Source organism: Callithrix jacchus, chromosome 4 (assembly GCF_049354715.1).
Source record: "Callithrix jacchus isolate 240 chromosome 4, calJac240_pri, whole genome shotgun sequence".
Taxonomy (NCBI): Eukaryota; Metazoa; Chordata; class Mammalia; order Primates; family Cebidae; genus Callithrix; species Callithrix jacchus.
In genome coordinates this window covers 147,659,538-147,683,977 of record NC_133505.1, presented here as the reverse complement: position 1 = coordinate 147,683,977, position 24,440 = coordinate 147,659,538, and the positions used below count along the sequence as shown (strand labels likewise).

The following is a 24,440-nucleotide window of genomic DNA, read 5'->3' as shown; positions in this document are numbered from 1 at the left end:
TTGATTTATAATCATTCCAACATAAAGACACATGTAAGTGTATGTTCATGCAGCACTATTCACAGTAGCGAAGACATGGACTCAACCTAGGTGCCCATCAACAGTGGACTGGATAAGGAAAATGTGGTACACATATACCACAGAATACTATGCAGCTGTAAAATATAATAATATTGTGCCCTTTGCAGCAACATGGATGGAGCTAGAGTCTGTTATCCTAAGCAAACTAGTGTAGGAAACAGAAAATGAAACATTACATTTTCACCCTAAGTGGGAGCTGAACATTGAGTACACATGGGCAGAAAGACAGGGACAACAGACACGGCAGCCTGCTTGAGGGTAAAGGTTGACAGAAAGATGAGGATAGAAAAACTACTTACTTGGTACTATTCTTATTATCTGTGTGACAAAATAATATGTAAACCAAATTTCTGTGCCATGCAATTTATCTTTAGAACCAATCTACACACATACCCCTGAAAATAAAAGTTAACAAAGGTCTAGCTGTTTTTCCTGATCTTCTCCATCCTCTGCTCTCTCTCCCCTACATAGAGAGCAATATCATTTTATGCCTTAGACTTTCATTTTTAAAAAAAAGAGTATAAAAATGTATTTTTAATTACTCCCACTTACATAGATAAATAACACCATACAGTATACATTTTACTTGTTTGTTTTTTCACATTATTTGTATCCTAAAGATTTGATAGTAGTTTACATAGCTATTCCTTATTTCAAGGAATAGCTGTGTAATCTTCCGTTATGTAAATGAGCCATGCTTTCTTCAACCAGTGCCTACTAGTGGATATTTGGCTTATCTCCGGTTTTGTCAGTTTACCTTCTACCCTAAAGGATTGACCACAGTGTAGGTATTTTCCTAAAAGGACATTTTATTTTGGTTAATATGAAGTCATAGGACCCAGACATCTCAGTAACATGAGGTTTACTTGCATTCACTTGAATTTCCTTCTTGCACGCAAATGCAACATAAATCTAGAAATTCTCATTTCAACTCTTTTTTTTTTTTTGAGATTGTCTTGTGCTGTCGCCCACTCTGGAGTGCAATTGTGCAACCTCGACTCACTGCAACCTCCATCTCCTGGGTTCAAGTGATTCTCCTGCCTCAGCCTCCCAAGTAGTTGGGACTACAGGTGGGTGCAACCTCAACCAGCTAATGTTCTTTTTAATTTTAGTAGAGACAGGGTTTCACTGTGTTTGCCAAGATGGTCTGGATCTCGTGATCCTGATGTCGTGATCCACCCACCTCGGCTTCTCAAAGAGTTGAAATTACAGGCATGAGCCACTTCGCTTGGCTTCAACTGATTCTTAAACTGTCTTTCTAAATCATCCATTGACTATCTTAGAGTGATTTATGGGTTTTAGCTTTCAAGGTACAGGAAATTCCTTTAATTTCCTTTTACCTTTTCTTGCAAAAAACCTGGAACTACAAAGGTCTTGTCGATAATTTATTGTTTTTTTCTGCCTATTTCTTCATATATATTATTAGTTTCGCTATTGTTGTTGTCTGTGGGTATTTTGTTTTTGATATTGTAGTTGCTTAGCATTTTGTGGGAGAATCTGTAGAAACTCAAAGCTATCACTGTCTCTCTAGAATTCCATATTCTATTCTATTATCATATTATAATATAATTATTATCATATGACATGCTATATCTTCTGTATAAGATATATCATGTCATATCATTATTATATATCAAATATTTTATATGTACAAAATAAATATTTTATACAGAAAGTATATAATTTTGACCTCATTTTAAGGTTAAATATGATTTAAAATATATTCTTCATGTTAGTGTTTTACCTAGTTTCATCTAATGATTAAGATCAGCTAACCTTAGTGTCTCCTTTATTCTCTTTAAAATGAGCCACAAAAATGACAAACACGTTTTTAATGACAAAAATATATTTTCAAATTATTTGCTTTTTATTCAAAAGTTGCCATAGCCAGGTGGAATTATGGTACGTAATTAAATAAGGCTACTCAGAATACATGGGAAAATTGAAGAGCTTTAGTATGTATTAAATTCTATTTATTTTTTTTAAAATACATTTTTTAAAACCAAAGTAATATTAGGCTATAAATTATACTAGAAATTTTGGCATCTTAAAGTAAATTCAGTCAATCAGAATGTATATTTTAAGAACTTATGTTCAAGGTCAGAACTTTTTTTTAAATTCCCCAGTGATAGTTTCCTCATCACATAAATTTTCACATAAATCCAACTCACAGTATGAAATGAAAGTTAATTGACTGAGTGACAAATTGGTTTAGTCTGTAGTTATTAAGTAGTATTTAATAAGTCCCATTGTGTCAGTGACATAGGCAAAGCATTCAAAGTATGTTTTCTGTGTAAGCATTCCTTACCATGTTACTTCCTTTGAAACCCTTTACAAGCATCCTCACACAACTCTTTTTTTAATTGAGGTGAAATTAGATGGAAGTGTTAGGGAAAGAAAGAAACAATATACAGGCATTATAAAAGCTAAATTCATTACCCATGATGACATAAAAAAGACACTTGCAAGTTATCTTAAAATTAAATGCAGAGAACTTTAATTATCTGCAATGTATCAAAATGAATACCATGAAAAAATGTCAAAAAACATCCCCTAGAAATCATGGGTAATATGTAATAAACAACCTTTTAACACACAAGGTAATCCTAGGGATGGAGCAGAAAATAGAATGGGTAATCAGACACTATTGTCAATCTTGGAAACAAAGAAACTTTGAGAATTAAGAGGTTTATAGGAAAAGACCAACTGGGCAAGTTGAAGAGATGTAACTTAAATTCCTGTATAAAATAGCAATACTCGAAGTGCCATTCCCTTAATTCAATGGTGGAATACAAAAAAAAAAGTGCAAAGTAAAAGTAAGACAGCGAAGTATTATTACCTATGGTCTGAAATCAGAGTGTGATAAAAATGATCATATCTCATCTTTTTAGCCAAAAAAGCATCTCTTCATGTAAATCTGGGATTTTAATTTATGTAATATACGCTCTTAGGAATTTCTAAAACAGTAAATAATTTTTTTATTTTTGAGACGGTATTTCAATCTTATTACCCAGCCTAGAGTGCAATGGAGTGACCTTGGCTCACTGCAACCTCTGCTTCCTGGGTTCAAGTGATTCTCTTGCCTCAGCCTCCCAAGTAGCTGGGATTACAGGCATGTGCCAGCACACCCGGCTAATTTTGTATTTTTAGCAGAGACAGGGTTTCTCCCTGTTGGTCAGGCTGGTCTCAAACTCTTGACCTCAGGTGATTGACCCGCCTTGGCCTCCGAAAATGCTGGAATTACAGGCATGAGCCACTGCGCCTGGCCAACAGTAAATAAATTTTTTAAACTTCCACATTGAAATAAATTATTGTAAAATTTCAAAACTCACAAAGACAAAAACAATATTTAAATACAACCAGAAAATTACTCTTCCCTCAAACTTTTAGACTGACAGCATACTTCTAAAATAACAACAATAATATCCAGAAATGTAAAATCATATCCTGAAAGTGATGACACAGAAATATCTATCAACTTAGAATTTTTATAACGATGTAGAAAATAATTCAAGAATGTAGACAAAACAAATATCTTTTCTGGTCAGAAAAACAAAACAAAACCAGAGATTTATTGCCAAAAAACCCTTATGTGGGAACTTCCAAAGAATGTACTTTGGATAGAGGAAATTAAATCCAGAAGGAAGATGGAAAGACCAAGATGTGACAAGATCGATTAACTGAAAAAGAAATAAGTAAACATATTGGTAAAACTGAACAAAGTTTGACTAATAAAATAATAAAAAATTATACTAGAAATTCTGGCATCTTAAAGTAAATTCAGTCCATCAGAATGTGTATTTTAAGAACTTATGTTCAAGGTAAGAACATTTTTTTAAGAACATTTTTCAATTTTGTAAGCGAAAATAGGGTAGGACTAAAACACTAGCTTGTAATAGTATGCAAGTTGCATAAGAGTAAGTTGAAGTTAAAGGTTTCTAACTGTTTAGTATTGTTTAAGAGAAAAGACATAGAAATATGGTAACTGTAACATGCTAAAAGATTTGATGTTAACAATCGAAATAATTAAAATGTAAAGTGTAATGTCCAAAAGACTGGACAGAGAAGAATGATTAATCCCAAAGGGAAGAGATAGAATGAAGTAAGGAAAGAGAATGTAAAATGCAGAACAAATAGCAAGAGCCAAACAATATACTAACATAAATTCAAATATATTAGGAGTTACAGGTAGTGCAAATGAACTTAATTCATAGTTAAAGAAAAAGTTTTAGATAGAATTACAGAAATCTATATGCTTTTTGCTTGAAAAACATGTAGGCATAAACTTTTAAGCAAGAGAAATTGATTATAATCAATAAATGAAAATAACATTAAATTTATTAAAATCAGATAAAGTAGATTACAAGGTAAAACAATTACTGAAGTCTTTGCAGACGTAAAAATATAATTCTTTGGGAAAGAACAGCAGTTCTAAATTGGTCGCCACAAGAATAACAGACTTACATACAAATAAACAAAAATTAATTGCATTATTTGAAGCTTCAAATTCACCAATATTATTGGAATCTCCCAATGGCAGGTTGATCATTACCTTTGTGGATACAGATCCTTTAAATAACATTAGCAATGAGCTTGACTAGAGCATACATAGGGTCCTAGATCTAATTTAGAAATCCACACTCTTCTTAGGAACACATGGAATTTTAAAGACAATATGCCACATAGTTGCACATAAGACAAGTTTCAGACTTCAAAGAATAATTGTCATAAAAGCACTTTGTCTGACAACAGTATAATTGAGGTAGAAGTAAATAAAAATGATAATGACAGTGCAAAGATATGCTCTTAAGTTTCAATCAAATGAACAATTATCATGGAAATAAGAAAATACTTAGAAATAAACATTAATGAAAATGATGCAGAGTGAACCAGTAGAATCCAGTTGAAATAAATGGTGAATATTTATGGAATTAAATATTAAAAGTTAAGAAGAAATAAAAATGAAGTAAATAGCTCAATTTAAAAGTTTGAAAAAATGAGGTTATAGAATAAACTACAAAATTATTACAACAGGTATTGTAGAGAGCAGAAATTGAACAAAGACAAAGAAAGATATAAAAAAGGTGAAAAATCCAGCCTTTCAATCATTGGTAAGGCACACAAAGTTGATAAAACTCTGGTGAGATAGATCAAGAAAAGAAGAGAGAGTGTATAAATGACAGAAACTATTAAAAATAAAAATTAAGAGAAAACCTCTAAATATAGTAAAAAAAAATTAAAAAGTAAGTACTATTAACTACCTTGGGACAATTAATCAGAAATATAATGAAATGGGCTATTTCCTAGAAAAATATAACCAAGTAAACCTAACTTAAAAAGAATTAACAAACATCTACATAGTAAAAATATATTGCAAAATCATTAAGAAAACTCACCAGTGTATAAATGGCAAAATAAACCAATAATATTGTTATAATTTTAGAAGTAAAACCTCAAATAGTCAAAAAATAAATGGAATTTCACTCGTAATCAGAAAAACCCAAATTACAGTAACCATGAGGTAATTTTTGTGTACATGAAATTAACAACATCTAATTGTACCAAAAAGGCTGTGTTATACCATGAGAATGTTAATTGCTACGGTCAGGTAGAAAGACAAATTTAGAAAATCTTTAGTGCATTTGAGAATGGTAATACCCCCTCCATTCTAGCCTGGTAGCCTGTAGATCTTATGCATATTGAGATTTAGAAAATGTTCAAAGCAGCAATGTTTGTAAAGCAAGAAATTTGAAAAATTCTAAATGTTTACTCAAGAAAAAATATATTTTCAATCCACAAATGTTATGTAACAGATAAGTAAATGAACTAGAGTGACCTGTATCAACATGGATACACCTCAAAAACAAATCTGAGTGAAAAAGGTGGAAGAATATGAGGAGTATAATGTCATTCCTATGAAGTTTAAAATTATGCAATCTGGCTAAACAGTTCTAGATCTTGTTTAATAAAACAAATATCTGCAGTAAGGTAAAAATAGATGCATAGAAATAATAAATATCAAGTTCAATGTAATGGTTACCTTGGAAGAAGGCACTAGGTCTGTGGAATGACTAATACCATGGTTTTCACAACCATTTGTAATATTTTATTTTATAATGTGGGTAAGGTATTCTTACACAGGTTTATTTTATTCTATCTGTCTTTGGGTATAGTTGAAGAAATTTGTAATTTTTTTAGAAAGTCAACTTCAGATTTTCCACTTATGGCAATGAAAGGAATATTCTTAAATGCTCCCCACCTTTTTTGAGATGGAGTCTTGCTCTGCCGCCCAGGCTGGAGTGCAGTGGTGCCATCTGAGCTCACTGCAACCTCTGCCTCCTGAGTTCAGGTGATTCTCCTGCCTCAGCCTCCTGAGTAGCTGGAATTACAGGAGCCCAGGTCCACACCTGGCTAATTTTCAGATTATCAAAAGATCAACTCAATGAAGTGCACATAAAAAAAAGGACAAACATAAAACAACCCAAAAACAATGAAAAGGAAAACAACATAAAGGAGATTCATTAGCAAGTCTCTCAAACTTAAAATTCAAAATAGAATGGAAATAAATTTATATAAACTCACTCATCCACTTTTGTCTTCATCTGTTCCAGGGCTTGATTCATGATCAAATTTTTTATTTTTTTCATGTACATGGTCACTTTCTTGACCCTTTGATTTTTGGTTTTCATTTTCCACTGAGGATCTGATCTTCTCATCCTCCTTATTTTTCAATGTGGAGGACTTTAATTCAACGTCCTAACTGCTTTGTTTTATTTTTGAGAAGGGACTTTGATCTCTATCAGCCTTTTTTTCCCTGCTATTATTTGAGCTATTATGATCACGACTTCTAGAGTACATTCTTTTTTCACTCTCAGAATTTTCTTTTCTGTGTGAACTCTTACTTTCTTGGTTTCCGTATTTTTCTTTGTTTCTGCTTTGACTTTCTTCCCTCTCTGAGCTCCGTGAGTCTCTCCTCCTTCTCCTCCTATCTTTACTTCTTGATCTTCCTGGTGTTGTTCTTCTCTCTCGGCTTCGTGACCGTCCTCTTCTCCTGTATTCCTGTTCTCTGTATCTATGGTACTCCTTACTTCTGCTGCGATCTCTGTCATGGCTTCTTGATCGCACTCTTCTGCTTCTGTCCCTACTTCTGCTTCGTTCTCTTGTTCTGTTATTATAACTGTGTTTACCTTTAGTTATATCACATTCTCTACTCCTGGATTGTGCACGTCTATCCTTTTCCTTACTTTTACTATGATCATGCTCATTCTCTTTGATTCTAACTGTTTAGATTTCTCTTTACTTCTACTCCTTTCCTGATCTTTTCCTTTAGAATCAAACTGCTTTTCTTTTTCTTTAGCATTCTCATGATCCCTTCCTTTGCTCCTTGATCTCATCCTCTTTTCTTCATGTCTATTATGTTTTGAATCTCTTTCTTTACTCTGGAGTTTACACCTGGCTAAACCTGGAGAGTCGGGGTTTCACCATGTTGGCAAACCTTAAGTATGTATTAATGTCTTTCTAAAAAATATCTTCCTGTAGCCCAGCTGAATCTTCTCTGTAGTATTTAAGGAGAGTACTTAGACAACAGAAAGAAATATAGTAGACCTAGATCGTATTTATAACAGATAACAGAAAGAAATATCATATAATAAGATACTGTGACTAAAACTATTTATTTTCTTCCAGTTTAATGTTCTCTACAAGGTCCCTTCCTCTGTAGCTACTACCATCTCTCAATTAACTGTGAGTGTTCTCAGAGTTCAGAACCAGAAACTCAAAGTTCTAGTCTGTATATCTTCTTAGTCATAGATTTTTTGAAACTCCAAAGGCATATATCATTTCTGATAATTAACATAGAAAGATCTATTTATTCAGGGTCGCTAGCCTCTGTACCTCTGGGAATAGATCAGAAGTTAATATCTAAATGCTCTATATTAACCAACATCTTTACTGCAAGATACACAAATATAAACAGGTTCTGTGGTTATTCTGTGATGCTCAATAACTCAGTAGCTTCATAGAAAAGACTGAGTTAATAAACAGCCTCAGTGCCTGCCCCGAGGTGCCTGTAGTGTACCACAGAAAAAAGTCAAGCCCTCAATTTTGATTAAACTTTATTTTTTTCTATCACAAAGCAGTATTGTTTGTTAAGTTGATACTAATTTTGATTCCTTCCCCTACTACTTGTGAAAACCTGAAAAACGGTCTTGAACTATTGGACATTAGTTTTTTCACTTGTGAAATTAGAATTGTAACACCTAATGCATAAGGTTACTGTAAGGGTTAAAATGTAAATTCCTATAAAATGCTTATTAATAATTCATAAAAATTATAATTATTCAAATTTAAGAATGCTCCTATAGAAATTTTGTTTCTTTTTAAAATTCAAATTTGCTTATCCTCTGAAATGAAAGATTTCAGAAGAAAATAATGAAGCCTACTAGTTTTTCAAAAAAGTGAATACCTAGGTGATACATTTTCAGTTCCTACTTGTTGACTGAAAGAATGAAACTCTGGGCCGGGCGCGGTGGCTCACGCCTGTAATCCCAGCACTTTGGGAGGCCGAGGCGGGTGGATCACTAGGTCAAGAGATCGAGACCATCCTGGTTACCATTGTGAACCCCCATGTCTACTAAAAATACAAAAAATGAGCTGGGCATGGTGGCACTTGCCTGTAATCCCAGCTACTCAGGAGGCTGAGGCAGGAGAATCGCCTGAACCCAGGAGGCAGAGGTTGCGGTGAGCCGAGATCGCGCCATTGCACCCCAGCCTGGGTAACGAGAGCGAAACTCCGTCTCAAAAAAAAAAAAAAAAAAGAAAGAAAGAAAAAAGAAACTCTGTAAAATATTTTAAGAAATGTATTCTGAGCCAAATATGAGTGACCATGGCCCATGACACAGCCCTCAGGAGGTCCTGAGAACATGTGCCCAAGGTGGTCGGGGTACCACTAGGTTTTATATAACTTAGGGAGGCATAAGATATCAAGCAAATGTATTTAAGAAATACATCGGTTTTGTTCAGAAAGGTGGGACAATTTAAATATTTTCTGGTTGACAATTGGTTACATTTATCTAAAGACCTGGATAAAGGAAAAGTTCAAGCTAAGATAACAGATTGTGGAGACCAAGTTTTATTGTGCGGAGGAATCTCTCAGATAGCAGAGGGAGAGCAAGTTGTACATTGTTTCTTATCAGACCTAAAAGAGTGCCTGGCTTTTAGTTGATTATCTTCTGGATCTAGAAAGAAAGAAGGAAGGAAAACAAAAAAGTAACAGGATTTTCTATACTGTGTGGATTTTTCCCTCAAGAGACTTTACAAGGCAATTTCAAGGTAAGAACAGGAAATATATTTTGGGGTTAAATATTTTATTCTTGACTTGTAAAATTACATCAGAGTCAGATTGAAAAGTAAGTCATGATATATAGGATCGAATAAAATCCATCTGATGAGAATTTATGGTTTGTAAGGCCTGACTCTCCAGACTCCCTAAAAAGGAATTTGAGCAAGATTTAAAAAAATCAGAATTTGTTCCTCATACTCCATCAATTTGCTGCTACTCAGCTATCATGCAATATTTAGCGTTATATCCTTGTTTTTTTTTCCCCCACGGTTTCAATGGACACTTTTATTGTTTATTTAATGTATCATCAATTTCACCTCCCTGCCTACAAAGGCAATTTCATCTTGTTTCCATGCTGAGTAGTGAAACAGTAACAAAGCTAGTAAGAATAAGCTACATCAAAACTAAGCTAACACAGCTCACTAACAGGCAAAATATAAATATATGCACTCTAGAATGCACAATGGTTTAGTCACTAAGAAATTCAAATGGGATCTTGAAGAATGTAGGCATATCCAGGGTGCAGTAAAGATGAGCTGAGATGCTGTGCAACTGTTTAAGGGTTCCTGTCACTGCATCTCTTGGCCACTAGCTGAATCGACATGGAAGGTTTTGGCTAATGCCAAGTGGAGATGCAGAAAATGCTAAGTTGACTTGGGGGCTGTGCACAGGAACTAAAAGGCAGGAAAGTACTAAATATTGCTGAGAGCATCCACCCCAGGAAGGACTTTACCTTCCAGGAGCTCTAACCTGGCACCACCCCCAGTGCTCACATGGCTGACTTTATCCTCCGTGTTCCATCTGGCACAGCAAGTGGCAGTGTCTCCACCACCTATGATGGTGATGCAGCCCCTAGAAGTGGCTTTCACCACCTCATCCATGAGGGCTTTGGTTCCCCGGGCAAAAGCTTCCCATTCAAATACCCCCACAGGACCATTCCACACAATCTGCTTAGCCCGAGTGACAGCCTCAGCATACTTCTTGCTGCTTTCAGGACCATAGTCCAAGCCCATCCAGCCAGCAGGTATGCCATAAGCCACAGTGGCTTGGCCAGTCTTGGCATTCTCATCAAACTTGTCAGCAGTGACAAAGTCAACAGGCAAGGTAATCTTCACACCATTCTTCTCAGCTTTGGACATTAGGTCTTTGACAATCTTGGCTCCCTCTTCATCAAACAGAGAAGTACCGATCTCCATGTTGTTGAGCACCTTAAGAAAGGTAAAGGCCATTCCACCACCAATAATCATCTCATTGACTTTGTCCAGCATATTATTGATCAGCTGGATCTTGTATGCAACTTTAGCTCCGCCCAGGATGGCCAGGAAGGGTCGCTCTGGGCTCTCCAAGGCCTTGGCAAAGTAGTTCAGCTCCTTCTTCATCAAAAAACCACCAGCCTTCTGTGGCAGATTGACTCCTACCATGGAGCTGTGGGCTCTATGAGCAGTGCCAAAAGCATCGTTAACATAGACATCCCCTAGCTTGGAAAGTGAAGCTCAGAAAGCTTCTATTTTGGCTGGCTCAGCTTTAACCTTGTTCCCAGAAGCATCTTTTCCCTTCCCTTCTTCCTCCACATAAAAGCGGAGGTTCTCCAGCAGGATGATAGACCCAGCAGCTGGGTTGGCACAGGCTTTCTCCACTTCTGGGCCTACACAGTCCTTCAAGAGCAGAACATCCTTGCCCAACAGAGATTTGAGTTCCACAGCAACTGGTTCTAAGGAGTACTTGTCAGGCATAGGGACACCATCAGGCCGGCCTAGATGACTCATAAGGACTACTGACTTGGCTCCATTATCTAAGCAGAATTTGATGCTTGGGACAGCAGCCTTAATCCTCTGGTTGTTTGTTATCTGGTTGTTTTTCATAGGAACATTGAAGTCGACTCTCATAACAACCCGCTTCCCTTTCATGTCCAGCTTGTCCAGCGTCAGCTTGTTAGAAAGAGACATTTTGGAAATACAGCTGGGAGAGAGGTCGGTGATTCAGACAGCGAGGGAGCCGGCTGCAAACGTGCGTTCGTTCGGTACGCTTGCAGAATCATATCCTTGTTCTTCACAGATTTCTTTTTAAAAAATTAGTTGCAGATCTTTGTTAAAAGGAGGCTTATTTTTCAGATTCTTGAATGTTAGGGAAAGCGGCAGGACAAGTGTTCCTGAGGTCTTAGAATGCATAGAAAATTTTACAAAAATCACAGTCTGTATGCACTATAGACTGGTTATACAATAACCTAATTAAAAAGAAAATCAGGCCAGGCACAGTGGCTCACACCTGTAACCCCAGCACTTTGGGAGGCTGAGGGTCGGATCACTTGGGTTCAGGAGTTAGAGAGTAGCTGGGTCAACATGCTGAAACTTCCTTTCCACGAAAATACAAAAATTAGCTGGGCATGGTGGCAGGTGCCTGTAATCCCAACTACTTGGGAGGCTGAGGCAAGACAATTGCTTGAACCCAGGAGTTGGAGGTTTCAGTGAGCTGAGATTGCACCACTGCACTCCAGCCTGCGTGACAGAGCAAGACTCCCATCTCAAAAATAAACAAAGAAAGAAAAAGAAAATCAGGGCAAGTGCAGTGGTTCATGCATATGTAATCCCAGTAATTTTGGAGGTCAAGACTGGTGGATCACTTGATCTGAGGAGTTAGAGACCAGCCTGAACATCACAGTGAAACCCAGTCTCCACAAAAAAATGCAAAAATTTGCCAAGTGTGCTGGTACGTGCCTGTAGTCCCAGCTAATCAGTAGACTGAAGTGGGAGAATCACTTGACTTGAGGTTAAGACTGCTTTGAGTTGAGATGGCACCACTGCACTCCAGCCTGGATAATAGAGTGAGAACCTGCCTCAAAAAAAAAAAAAAAAAAAAAAAAAGATAAAAGAAAAAGAAAAAAAAGGAAAGAGGGAGAACAAAATACAGGTATTACAGCTTAGGTATGCATGTAAAAGAAAAAAAAGAAAAGAAATTACAGGTATTGTGGCTTAAGTAAGTATGTACCAGTATGCTAAGTCCTTTAAAAGATTGTCAGGTGAGTCACACCTTAGCTTTGTCCTGTGGAGGAGGTATTATAATTAGTCATGTCACATTTTACAGATGAGTAAACTAAGGCAGTTCTAATTCTTACATATATGTAATCAACTGAGTGGCCAAACTAGGATTTGAAGCCAGCTTCTTGCCTTCTTACCCCACGTTCTTACACTCCAACTAGCACCTAGCCACCAGGCCTATTTTCCCCTGACCGTGAAAGGTAAACAACTTTTTATTCAAAGACTACTCTATGATGACAAATGATGAAGAGTCAGTCCGTCCTAAGGTCTCCAAGTTGCATCAAAAGCTATCAGTCACACATCAGATAACTAGATTTTAGAAGTTTTGTATACAATATGTTCTTGAATTTGGGCTTAAGCTCAGTCTGACATATAGTGTTTCATCACTAATGTGATCTCTTCCTACCAGAGGGAACATTCTTTTTTTAAATTGTATTGCATAACTTGTTTGCTTCCTAGCAAAACAATTTTTGAATATCTGTATAATTTCTGTTAAATCTATTTTTAAAGTTGAGGCTTAGGTCAAATGCAAATATGAATATAGATGTATCCAGCATGCATAATTTGTAGTCTGTGTGGAACTGACTCATCTGTCTTCAGTATCTGGCAGTCACATAACTAGCTCTCCTGCTAAGAGTGACCTATTCATCCTTCAAATAAACATCCACAAGGGGAAGAAAAACAATATGTACAGTTCCAGAGAAGTAACAACATATTGTGCATGAGCTGATGTACTCGAGCCAGTTCTGCCAACAATCTTTCAAATTAAGAGTTCCTCATTCAGAAATCAGTCAGAAATGAAAATAAATTCTAAATGTTAAGCAATCTAAAAACTTAAGATTATATTCTTTTTTAAAATACAAGCGAATTACCAAATTAGTAAACAAGTTTCTTGAACATCTGCAGGATGATTTTGGCATATACGTGTTTCAAATAAATATAAAGAAGTTCTATATGATAATTATATACAGACATATGCTTTTCTGTACTTACCCTAGTTTAATCTGGAAAAAATGTACTTCTCTATTATTATCTGTGTTCTGTTCAACTCGATCTGTAGTTGAGAAGACAGGAGATCTGTAGATATATGACAGGGAAAAAGATTTTAGATACTCCATGGATTTTTCTATGAGAGGGGAAAAAAACCCACCGTGTCCACATTAACAGATTTTTTAAAAGCATATGTCATCTTCAGTAAAATAAAAAAAATGTATACAGTAATGCCAACTACAGAATGAAATTGACTTTCTGAAAAAGTTTCACACATTTTCAATATAAACTGACCAAAATCAGAAAGATGAACTAATATTCTGAATTAGTCATCTAGTTTTAAAATGATAAATTATTGACTATTTGCCTTTATATGCTATATTTACAATCATTTTAGGATAGAATTTGAAGAAATGGTTTAAGAACATTAGGGAGTGAAATTGTACCATCTCTCCATCTGAAAACCTTTTCTACATAATCTGAAATGAGTTTTCATATTCATGTGGGTTTTCATGAATGAACTAAAGAATTATATTATATTACCAGTGGAAAGGTATGAAGAAAATTTTTTGAATGGAAGAATCTTACAGTAATGTTTAGGTTTTAAAATATAGGAATTTAACAGACTGTATGCCTTTGAAAAATCATTTCTAAATAATTATCATTGCAATTGAACAATTTATTTTGATTACACTAAAATTTTTTTTACAAATGTAAAAAGTAAATTTAAAATGAAATTCCATACTGTTAAAGAAAGGTTGCCTCCAAATTAAGATCACCTTTAGATCCAAGATTTTGAGAATAACATATCATTTTTTTTCCGTAGCATTGAGTTTTAGAAGTGGCCAGGACAGTTAATAAAAGATGGTATTACATAATTATTGACATTTGATAAGGTGTGATGATGGCACTGTACCTTTGAAAAAAGATTGCCCTCATTTTTTAGAAATGCATGGCAAGTGTTTTATGTGTTAAGATATCTTATTTTTATATTTACAGAAAAATGATGCATAGGTTTAGTTATAGAGAACTATAAGACAAGTAAGCAAAATCTTAACAATTGTTAAAAGTTGAAGGCATCTGGGTATGAAGTCTACTTTCAGCTTTTTTGTATTTAAAATAATTTTTAAAACAAGATATTGAAGGGAAAAATAAATACAATTATCGTTCCTCCTTCTGATGCTCATATTCTTTATTCTCATTCAAACTTAATTTTATTCCCATATGAATTATCTACCACTTTTTATTGTATGTGGTAACAGTGCTTTCTAACAGGTCTATGGTGAAGGACTCAATTTTTTAATTTTTCTCCAATTTATCATAGATTAATATTTTTGCAAAATATAATTAGGTAAAATAAAAATGAAATAAAATGGTATGCAAAACTCAGGCTCTCTCTTATCTCTGCTAATGAGAAACTAGTAGAATAATCCAAGTGATAGATGGTAGTGTTTTGGACCAGGGTAGTGTTTTGGACCAGGGTAGTGATAAGAATGGGTGAGAGTCTAAATATATTCTGAAGGTAAATCTGGTTGGATTTACTGATGGATTGGCTGTAGCATTTACAAGAAAGAGAAAAAAAATGACTCCAAGTTTTCGGGTGCAGTTGTAATTAACTAAGAAAGACTAAGAGAGGAACAGGTTTAGCAGGGAAATGAAAGAGCTCAATTATAAACTTATTATGTGTGAGATGCCCGTTAGGCACTCAAATGGAAATATTGATCCTGAAATTTCATATTTGAGTCTGGAGTTGGAGAGAGGTCTGAGTCAGAGCTAGAAATTTGGGAGTCGTCAATCTGTAAAAGGTGTTTTAAGCCTTGAGCCTAGATGACTGATCAATCAGTATTAATAACAGCAGAACATATGTATGACTCATGGTAAGTGAACCAGAATCTATACTAAACATTTTTCTAAATATGCATTAATTCATTATTTCACACAATTACATAAAATTGGTATAGTTACCTCCATCTGACAGATGGAAAACCAAGGCCCAAAATGTTGCAAACTGGCTGAGGATTATATGGAGAATATCAAGAGAATGAATATAAATAGAAAATAGGAGAATTCTGAGAACTGGGTACTGTGGTATGTAAAAATTAAAAGAATAGACATCGCAGACTGCCAAGATGGCATGGTAGGAGCAAATCAGGATTGCAGCTCTCAGTGAAGACTCAGAGGGTGAGTTCAATCCACATTTCCGGACGGATCTTTGTTGCCCACAGGACGGGGAAATTCCCAGATGTAGGAGAGACACGGGAAGCCAGCACAGCTGTTAAGGCTGGCGCGGCCTGTTTCAGCCGGCGCTGCAGAGCAGCGGTACTCCACACAGAACGCATTGGTCTGGATGCCCTGTTAAACTGGCAATCTGAGATTTGGGAGGGCAGATTAGCATATCCATCTGATTAAGTGGGACTTGGACAGTGAGCCAGACCAGGAGATTACCAGGAAGAGACATTTGAGCCAGCGCAGTGGGTAGCTGCACGGGAAATCACACAGATCCCAGTGCCATATAAGCAGCCAACTGAAACACCTGGGAGAGAGTCTACCATTAAACTTAAAATAAAAAAGAGGGCTCTGAGGCAGGGAGCCAGGTGATCAGGCTCGGTGGGTCCCACCCCCACAGGGACAAACAAAATGGTGATTCGAAACGCTCAGGATTAAGAGTTTCACTGCAGGCACAGCTGAACCCAGGACGGTGCAGCTCCGGATGGTGCAGCTCAGAGGGGGAGGGGCGTCCACTATTACCAAGGCATACCACCCCTACTGAGGTACACTCCCATTGCTGACGCAGCCTGCCATTGCCGAGACAACCCGGCATAACAGAGAGACTCCTCCAACAGGGCGGAGCCCATGGCAGCAGGGCGGAGCCTCGACAGGCAAATAGTGACTAGACTGCCTCCTAGCTGGGCAGGAAGGTGCAACGGATACTCACAAAGAAAGCTCTAACTCCCCGAGACAGAGCATCTGAGGAAAAAAATGGGTTTTATGAGTTCTGCTGCAGCAGACTTAAACGTACTGGCCTAACCACCCTGAATGATCAACGGAGCTCATAGCTCAGCACTTGAGCTCCTATAAAGTACAGACTGCCTCCTCAAGCAGCTCCCTGACCCCTGTATATCCAAAGAGTCACTTCAGAAAGGACTGATCAGACTGACATTTGGCAGGCATCATTCTGGGACAAAGATAGCAGAAGAAGAAACTGGTTGCACCCCTCACTGTTCTGCAGCTGCTACAGATGTACCCCAGACAAGCAGGGCCTGGAGTGGACCTCAGCAGTCCTACAGCAGAGGGGCAAGACTGTTAGAAGGAAAACTAAGTAACAGAAATACTTCATCATCAACAATATGGGTGTCCACTCAGAGATCCAATCGAAAAGTCAGGAACTACTCAGACGACAGGTGGATAAACCCACAAAGATGGGAAGAAACCAGCATAAAAAGGAGGAAAACACCTGAAACCAAAACACCTCGCCTCCTAGAAAGGACCAAAACTCCTCAGCAGCAAGGGAACAAAGCTGGATGGAGAATGAGTGTGATGAAATGACAGAATCAGACTTCAGAAAGTGGGTAATGAGAAACTTCTGTGAGCTAAAAGAACATGTTCTAAATCAATGCAAAGAAACTAAGAACCTTGAAAAAAGATTTGAGGAAATGATAACAAGAATGGACAACTTAGAGAGGAATATGAATGAATTGAAGCAGCTGAAAAACACAATACGAGAACTTCGCGAAGCATGCACAAGTTTCAACAGTCGAATTAACCAACCAGAAGAAAGAATATCAGAAGTCGAAGATCAACTCAATGAAATCAAATGATAAACCAAGATTAGAGAAAAAAGCACAAAAAGGAATGAACAAAATCTCTAAGAAATGTGGGACTATGTGAAGAGACCTAACCTACGTTTGATAGGTGTACCAGAATGTGACGAAGAGAATGAATCCAAACTGGAAAATACTCTTCAGGATATTATCCAGTAAAATTTCCCCAACCTAGCAAGGCAGGCCAACAGTCAAGCCCAGGAAATACAGAGAACACCTCAAAGATATTCCACAAGAAGAGCAACCCCAAGGCACATAATCGTCAGATTCACCAGGGTTGAAATGAAGGAGAAAATGCTAAGGGCAGCCAGAGAGAAAGGTCAGGTCACCCACAAAGGGAAGCCCATCAGACTCACAGCAGATCTCTCAGCAGAAACGCTACAAGCCAGAAGAGAGTGGGGGCCAATATTCAGTATAATTAAAGAAAAGAACCTTTAACCCAGAATTTCATATCCAGCCAAACTGAGCTTCATAAATGAAGAAAGAATAAAATCTTTCATGAACAAGCAAGTACTCAGAGATTTTGTCACCACCAGGCCTGCTTTACAAGTGCTTCTGAAAGAGGCACTACACATAGAAAGGAACAATCAGTACCAGCCATTCCAAAAACATACCAAATGCTAAAGAGCATCAACAAAATGAAGAATCTGCATCAACTAATGGGCAAAACAGCCAGCTAGCATCAAAATGGCAGTATCAAATTAATACATAACAATATTAACCCTAAATGTAAATGGGCTAAATGAACCAATCAAAAGACACAGACTGGCAAATTGGATAAAAAACCAAAACCCATTAATGTGCTGTATCCAGGAAACCCATCTCACAGGCAAGGATACACAAAGGCTCAAAATAAAGAGAAGGAGGAAGATTTACCAAGCAAATGGACAGCAAAAAAAAAAAAAAGCAGGAGTTGCAATTCTCATCTCAGATAAAATTGACTTTAAAGCAACAAAGATCAAAAGAGACAAAGAAGGTCATTACATAATGGTAAAAGGATGGATACAAGAAGAGCTAATGATCCTAAATATATATGGACCCAATACAGGAGCACCCAGATATAAAAGGAAGTTTTTAACGACTTACAAAAAGACTTAGACTCCCACACCATAATAGTGGGAGACTTTCAACACTCCACTGTCAATATTAGACAGATCAACCAGACAGAAAATTAACAACGCTATCCAGGGCTTGAACTCAGACCTGGAACAAGCAAACCTGATAGACATTTACAGAACTCTCCACCCCAAATCCACAGAATATACATTCTTCTCAGCGCCACATCACACCTACTCTAAAATTGACCACATAATTGGAAGTAAAGCATTCCTCAGCAAATGCAAAACCACTGAAATCATAACAAACAGTCTCTCAGACCATAGTGCAATCAAGCTAGAACTCAGAATTCAGAAACTAACCCAGAACCGCACAGCTTCATGGAAACTGAACAACTGGCTCTTGAATGTTGACTGGATAAACAATGAAATGAAGGCAGAAATAAAGAAGTTCTTCGAAACCAATGAGAACAAAGACACAACATACCAGAATCTCTGGGACACATTTAAAGCAGTCTCCAGAGGAAAATATATAGCAATAAGTGCCCATATGAGAAGAGTGGAGAGATCCAAAATTGACACCCTATGGTCAAAATTGAAAGAGCTAGAGGAGCAAGATCAAAAAAACTCAAAACCCAGGAGAAGACAAGAAATAACTAAGATCGGAGCAGAACTGAAGGAGATAGAGACATGAACAACCCTTCAAAAAATCAATAAATCCAAGAGCTGGTTTTTTGAAAAGATCTACAAAATAGACAGACTACTAGCCAGAATGATAAAAGAAAAGAGAGAACAACCAAATAGATGCAATAAAAAATGATAAAGGGGAAATCACCACAGATTCCACAGAAATTCAAACCATCATCAGAGAATATTACAAACAACTCTATGCACATAAACTAGTAAACCTGGAAGAAATGGATAAATTCCTGGACTCCTGTGTCCTCCCAAGCCTGAACCAAGAGGAAGCTGAAACTATGAATAGACCAATAGCAAGGTCTGAAGTCAAGGCAGCAGTTAAGAGCCTACCACTCAAAAAAAGCCCAGGTCCAGATGGGTTCACAGCCAAAATCTACCAGACACACAAAGAGGAGCTGGTACCATTCCTTCTGAAACTGTTCCAAATAATCCAACAAGAGGGAATCCTTCCCAAATCATTTTATGAGACCAACATCATCCTGATACCAAAACCCGGCAGAGACGCAACAAGAAAAGAAAACTTCAGGCCAATATCCATGATGAACATAGATGCAAAAATCTTCAATAAAATACTGACAAACCGTTTGCAACAGCACATCAAAAAACTTATCCATCATGATCAAGTAGGATTCATCCCGGGGATGCAAGGCTGATTCAACATACGCAAGTCTATAAATGTAATTCACCACATAAACAGAACCAAAAACAAAAAACACATGACTATCTCAATTGATGCAGAGAAGGCATTTGACAAAATTCAACAGCCCTTTATGCTAAAAACCCTCAATAAACTCGGTATTGACGGAATGTATCTCAAAGTAATAAAAGCTATTTATGACAAACCAACATCCAATATTATACTGAATGGGCAAAAACTGGAAGCATTCCCTTTTAAATCTGGCACTAGACAAGGATGTCCTCTTTCACAACTTCTATTCAATATAGTACTGGAAGTTCTAGCCAGAGCAATTAGGCAAGAAAAAGAAATAAAGGGTATTCAAATAGGAAAGGTGGAAGCCAAATTGTCTCTATTTGCAGACGACATGATAGTATACCTAGAAGACCCCATCGCCTCAGCCCAAAAACTCCTGAAACTGATAAGCAATTTCAGCAAAGTCTCAGGATATAAAATCCATGTGCAAAAATCACAAGCATTCCTATACACCAATAACAGACTTAAAGAGAGCCAAATTAAGGACAAACTGCAATTCACAATTGCTACAAAAAGAATAAAATACCTAGGAATACAACTTACAAGGAACGTAAGGGACCTCTTCAAGGAGAACTACAAACCACTGCTCAACGAAATCAGAGAGGACACAAACAGATGGAGAAACATTCCATGTTCAGGGGATAGGAAGCATCAATATCGTGAAAATGGCCATACTGCCCAAAGTAATTTATAGAATCAACGCTATCCCCATCAAGCTACCAATGACCTTCTTCACAGAACTGGAAAAAACCATCATGAACTTCATATGGAACCAAAAGAGAGCCCGCATAGCCATGTCAATTCTAAGCAAAAAGAACACAGCAGGAGGCATCACACTGCCAGACTTCAAACTATACTACAAGGCTACAGTAATCAAAACAGCATGGTACTGGTACCAAAACAGAGATATAGACCAATGGAACAGAACAGAGGCATTGGAGGCAACACAACATATCTACAACCATACAATCTTGGATAAACCTGACAAAAACAAGCAATGGGGAAAGAACTCCCTGTTTAATAAATTGTGTTGGGAAAACTGGCTAGCCATGTGCAGAAAGCAGAAACTGGACCCCTTCCTGTCACCTTACACTAAAATTAACTCCAGTTGGATTAAAGACTTAAACATAAGACCTGGCATGATAAAAACCCTAGAAGAAAATCTAGGCAGAACCATTCAGGACATAGGAGTAGGCAAGGACTTCATGACCAAAACACCAAAAGCATTGGCAAAAAACGCCAAAATAGACAAATGGGACCTAATCAAATTCCACAGCTTCTGCATGGCAAAAGAAACAGTCACTAGAGTGAATCGGCAACCAACAGAATGGGAAAACATTTTTGCAGTTTACCCATCTGACAAAGGGCTGATATCCAGAATTTACCAAGAACTAAAACAAATTTACAGGAAAAAAGCAAACAAGCACATTCAAAGATGGGCAAAGAATATGAACAGACACTTTACAAAAGAAGACATGCAGAAGGCCAACAAACATATGAAAAAATGCTCATCATTACTGGTCATTAGAGAGATGCAAATCAAAACCACATTGAGATACCATCGCACACCAATTAGAATGACGATCATTAAAAAATCTGGGGACAACAGATGCTGGAGAGGATGTGGAGAAATAGGAACACTTTTACACTGTTGGTGGGAGTGTAAATTAGTTCAACCATTGTGGAAGACAGTGTGGCGATTCCTCAAGGACCTAGAAATAGAAATTCCATTTGACCCAGCAATCCCATTACTGGGTATATATCCAAAGGACTATAAATCGTTCTACTATAAGGACACATGCACACGAATGTTCATTGCAGCACTGTTTACAATAGCAAAGACCTGGAACCAACCCAAATGCCCATTGATGATAGACTGGACTGAGAAAATGTGGCACATATACACCATGGAATATTATGCAGCAATCAAAAATGATGAGTTAGTGTCCTTTGTAGAGACATGGATGAATCTGGAGAACATCATTCTCAGCAAACTGACACAAGAACAGAAAATGAAATACTGCATATTCTCACTCATAGGCAGGTGATGAAAAATGAGAACACATGGACACAGGGAGGGGAGTACTACACACTGGGGTCTATTGGGGGGAATAGGGAGGGACAGCGGAGGGGAGAGCTGGGGAGGGATAGCCTGGGGAGAAATCCCAAATGTGGGTGAAGGGGAGGAAGGCAGCAGAACACACTGCCATGTGTGTACCTATGCAACTATCTTGCATGTTCTGCACATGTACCCCAAAACCTAAAATGTAATAAAAAATAAATAAATAATAAAGAAAATAAAAAAAAGAATAGACGTCAAAAGAAAAAAACAAAACAAGTAAGTGTAATTGCCTGGAAGTCAAGTGAGGAAAGTTTATCAATGTGGAAAAAGTAAATATTTGGGGATGAAAAGAAAGAAAGGAAAAACAATGGAAAACAAATAGTGAAAGAGAGAATTGCTTTGGTGATGTTCCTGAGTATGCCAAAGGGAACAACAAATGACCTTCCATATTGTAAACTACAAATGCTAACTTAATGTATTGACTATTTCGAGCAGTTACATTTTTGGCATGGCATATATACAATTCTCATAAGGAAAAATTTCTGGTATATTTACTAAAATTACACACATTTAGTAAATTATTGTTAAATATTGTAAATATGTGCATGAGGGAAGCAGTAAGAGCTAAACGAAATCATATTGTTGTATATTTCAAGTAGAAAGATCTCATATATTTCAAATTAAATTCTCTAAACATAATTATGAATTTCTGACAAGCACACTGGATCATCAAATTTAATGTGCTTAATATGTTTATAAATGAGAAGTATTTAAAATGTCAGAGGCATTTAAAATATTAAACACTTATATTTATCTAATAATTATACAACTGGTTCTTAAACATAATGTAGTACAATTAATTCTGTATAATTATGTAGGTAGTAATTTTGTAAATATGTAATAGATGTGTGTTTGTATGTTATATTTCATGTATCCTCTTATATATTATCTATTTATGTATTCAATACTTAAATATATATCTTTCTGTGTTATATTCATATGTATCAAACTGAGGAAAGTGAAAGTCAAAAGACAGGGCATGGATATGATGACTGAATATGAATAAGATGAAATTTCCGCCTCGAATTGGAAGCTGGATGCTAAATACTTGCAGAAATATTCTCAAGACTCTGCGGAACATGTTGAACTGCTTCTTAAACGTCAGCTTCGTCTGCTATATTCATATTGGACCATATCCCGAGCCTTTCATTTAGTTTAAAAATTCAGTGTCCCACATTCCATGGGTAACTTTCAAGTTTTAACCTTAACCAATTATTTTATAATCTCTTTCATAATGCTTGAAGTGAATAGATGATATTCCCTACTCTAATCCAGATTGCAAATATTTTCCTGTAGTTCTGGATTTTATGCAATTTATTATGGCTGTTTGGCTTCTGAAGCCTTTTCCTCTTTTTTTCCTACGTCTGACTTCTCATGACAAATTTAGAGTTGATTTATTGTGTGAGGACGGGCTTTTTTTTTAAGTTGAGAAACACTGAGGAAAAAGGAAGTAGATAGTGAGGGAAGGAGTAAGAATATTGTATAGAAAGAGAATATCTATACAATTTAATAATTATGTTAGCAAAGAGTTTAGAAATAGCTGAAGAGGAAAATAGAGTCATATCTGATCACAAGATAGAGGGATATTCCTTGAAAAAAATACTTTTTTTTAATTCAGTCCCCATAGAAACTACGAAAAATTGCCAACGCAGACTATATTTCAAGTCGTCATGGTGGGACATTGGGAAAAGTTTTCAATCAGCAATAATTGCACCTCGGATAAACCTCATTGGCTACAATACTGCCACTGTGCAAAGCTAATGTTTTCATTATCTTAATATTTATCTATTTTCACTGCCTTACAATACTGACAGGATTTTTTGGCCATGTCCATGTTTTAATTTTCTGCTCCCTACATGCATTTTAAACAAAATATTAAATTTTAAATTCCTTGCAATCTTTCTGTTATTCTATACTTCTCATTTGAACTTAACTAGTTGTCATTTCACCTTATTCTGATTTCTCTTTAGGGGTCTCTTCTTTTATTTAACAGTCTGGGTATATTTATATTTTATTTATGATGCTAGTTCATCAATTTCTTTTTTTAATTCTTTAACAAAGTAACTTACAGAACTAGTTATCTTCTTCTGAGTCAATAGGATAATTTTATATATTTTTTATTCTGTAGTATTTTTCATGCCAACTATTCATATTTATAGATTCTTGGGTGAGTTTGCTACCCAGCTATCACTTTAAATTGACTCTGTTGATATTCACTTCCAATCCTAGCTATATGATCAGTTCAGATTGAAGGCAAAACCCTGTGATGGACAAAATTACCTTTGTCAGATTGACTCTGGTGATAACGAATGTTTGTATTTTCTTCAAACCATTATACATTTATTTATATTCTATTAGAGGAAGAGGATCTAGGTAATTTAGTAGGTTAAGTGTTTTTTTCAGGTATACTGTCATAGTTATACTGACTTGTAATGTGGGGACCCTAATAGCACTAGAACTGAACTGCTTCATGAATACCCTGCAATGCAATAAATGGTTGCTATAAAATAACAGTGCTGTGAAAAATCAAGTTCCCCAAACATACAGAGAAAATTAGGAAGTTCACTTGGGGGAAAGACATATGG

At 36.4% G+C, this 24,440-nt stretch overlaps 1 non-coding gene and 1 pseudogene across 2 annotated transcripts; both read right to left on the bottom strand.

The window, feature by feature from the left end:
- Positions 1 to 9,732: 9,732 nt before the first annotated feature.
- LOC100403775 (phosphoglycerate kinase 1 pseudogene) lies at positions 9,733 to 11,457 on the bottom strand (annotated as a pseudogene). The gene has a single exon (XR_013534935.1). The product of XR_013534935.1 is annotated as a phosphoglycerate kinase 1 pseudogene (transcript).
- A 12,016-nt stretch (positions 11,458 to 23,473) lies between these two features.
- Positions 23,474 to 23,614, bottom strand: LOC118153197 (U4 spliceosomal RNA). The gene has a single exon (XR_004742466.1). It is a non-coding gene; the product is annotated as a U4 spliceosomal RNA (small nuclear RNA).
- Positions 23,615 to 24,440: the final 826 nt, after the last annotated feature.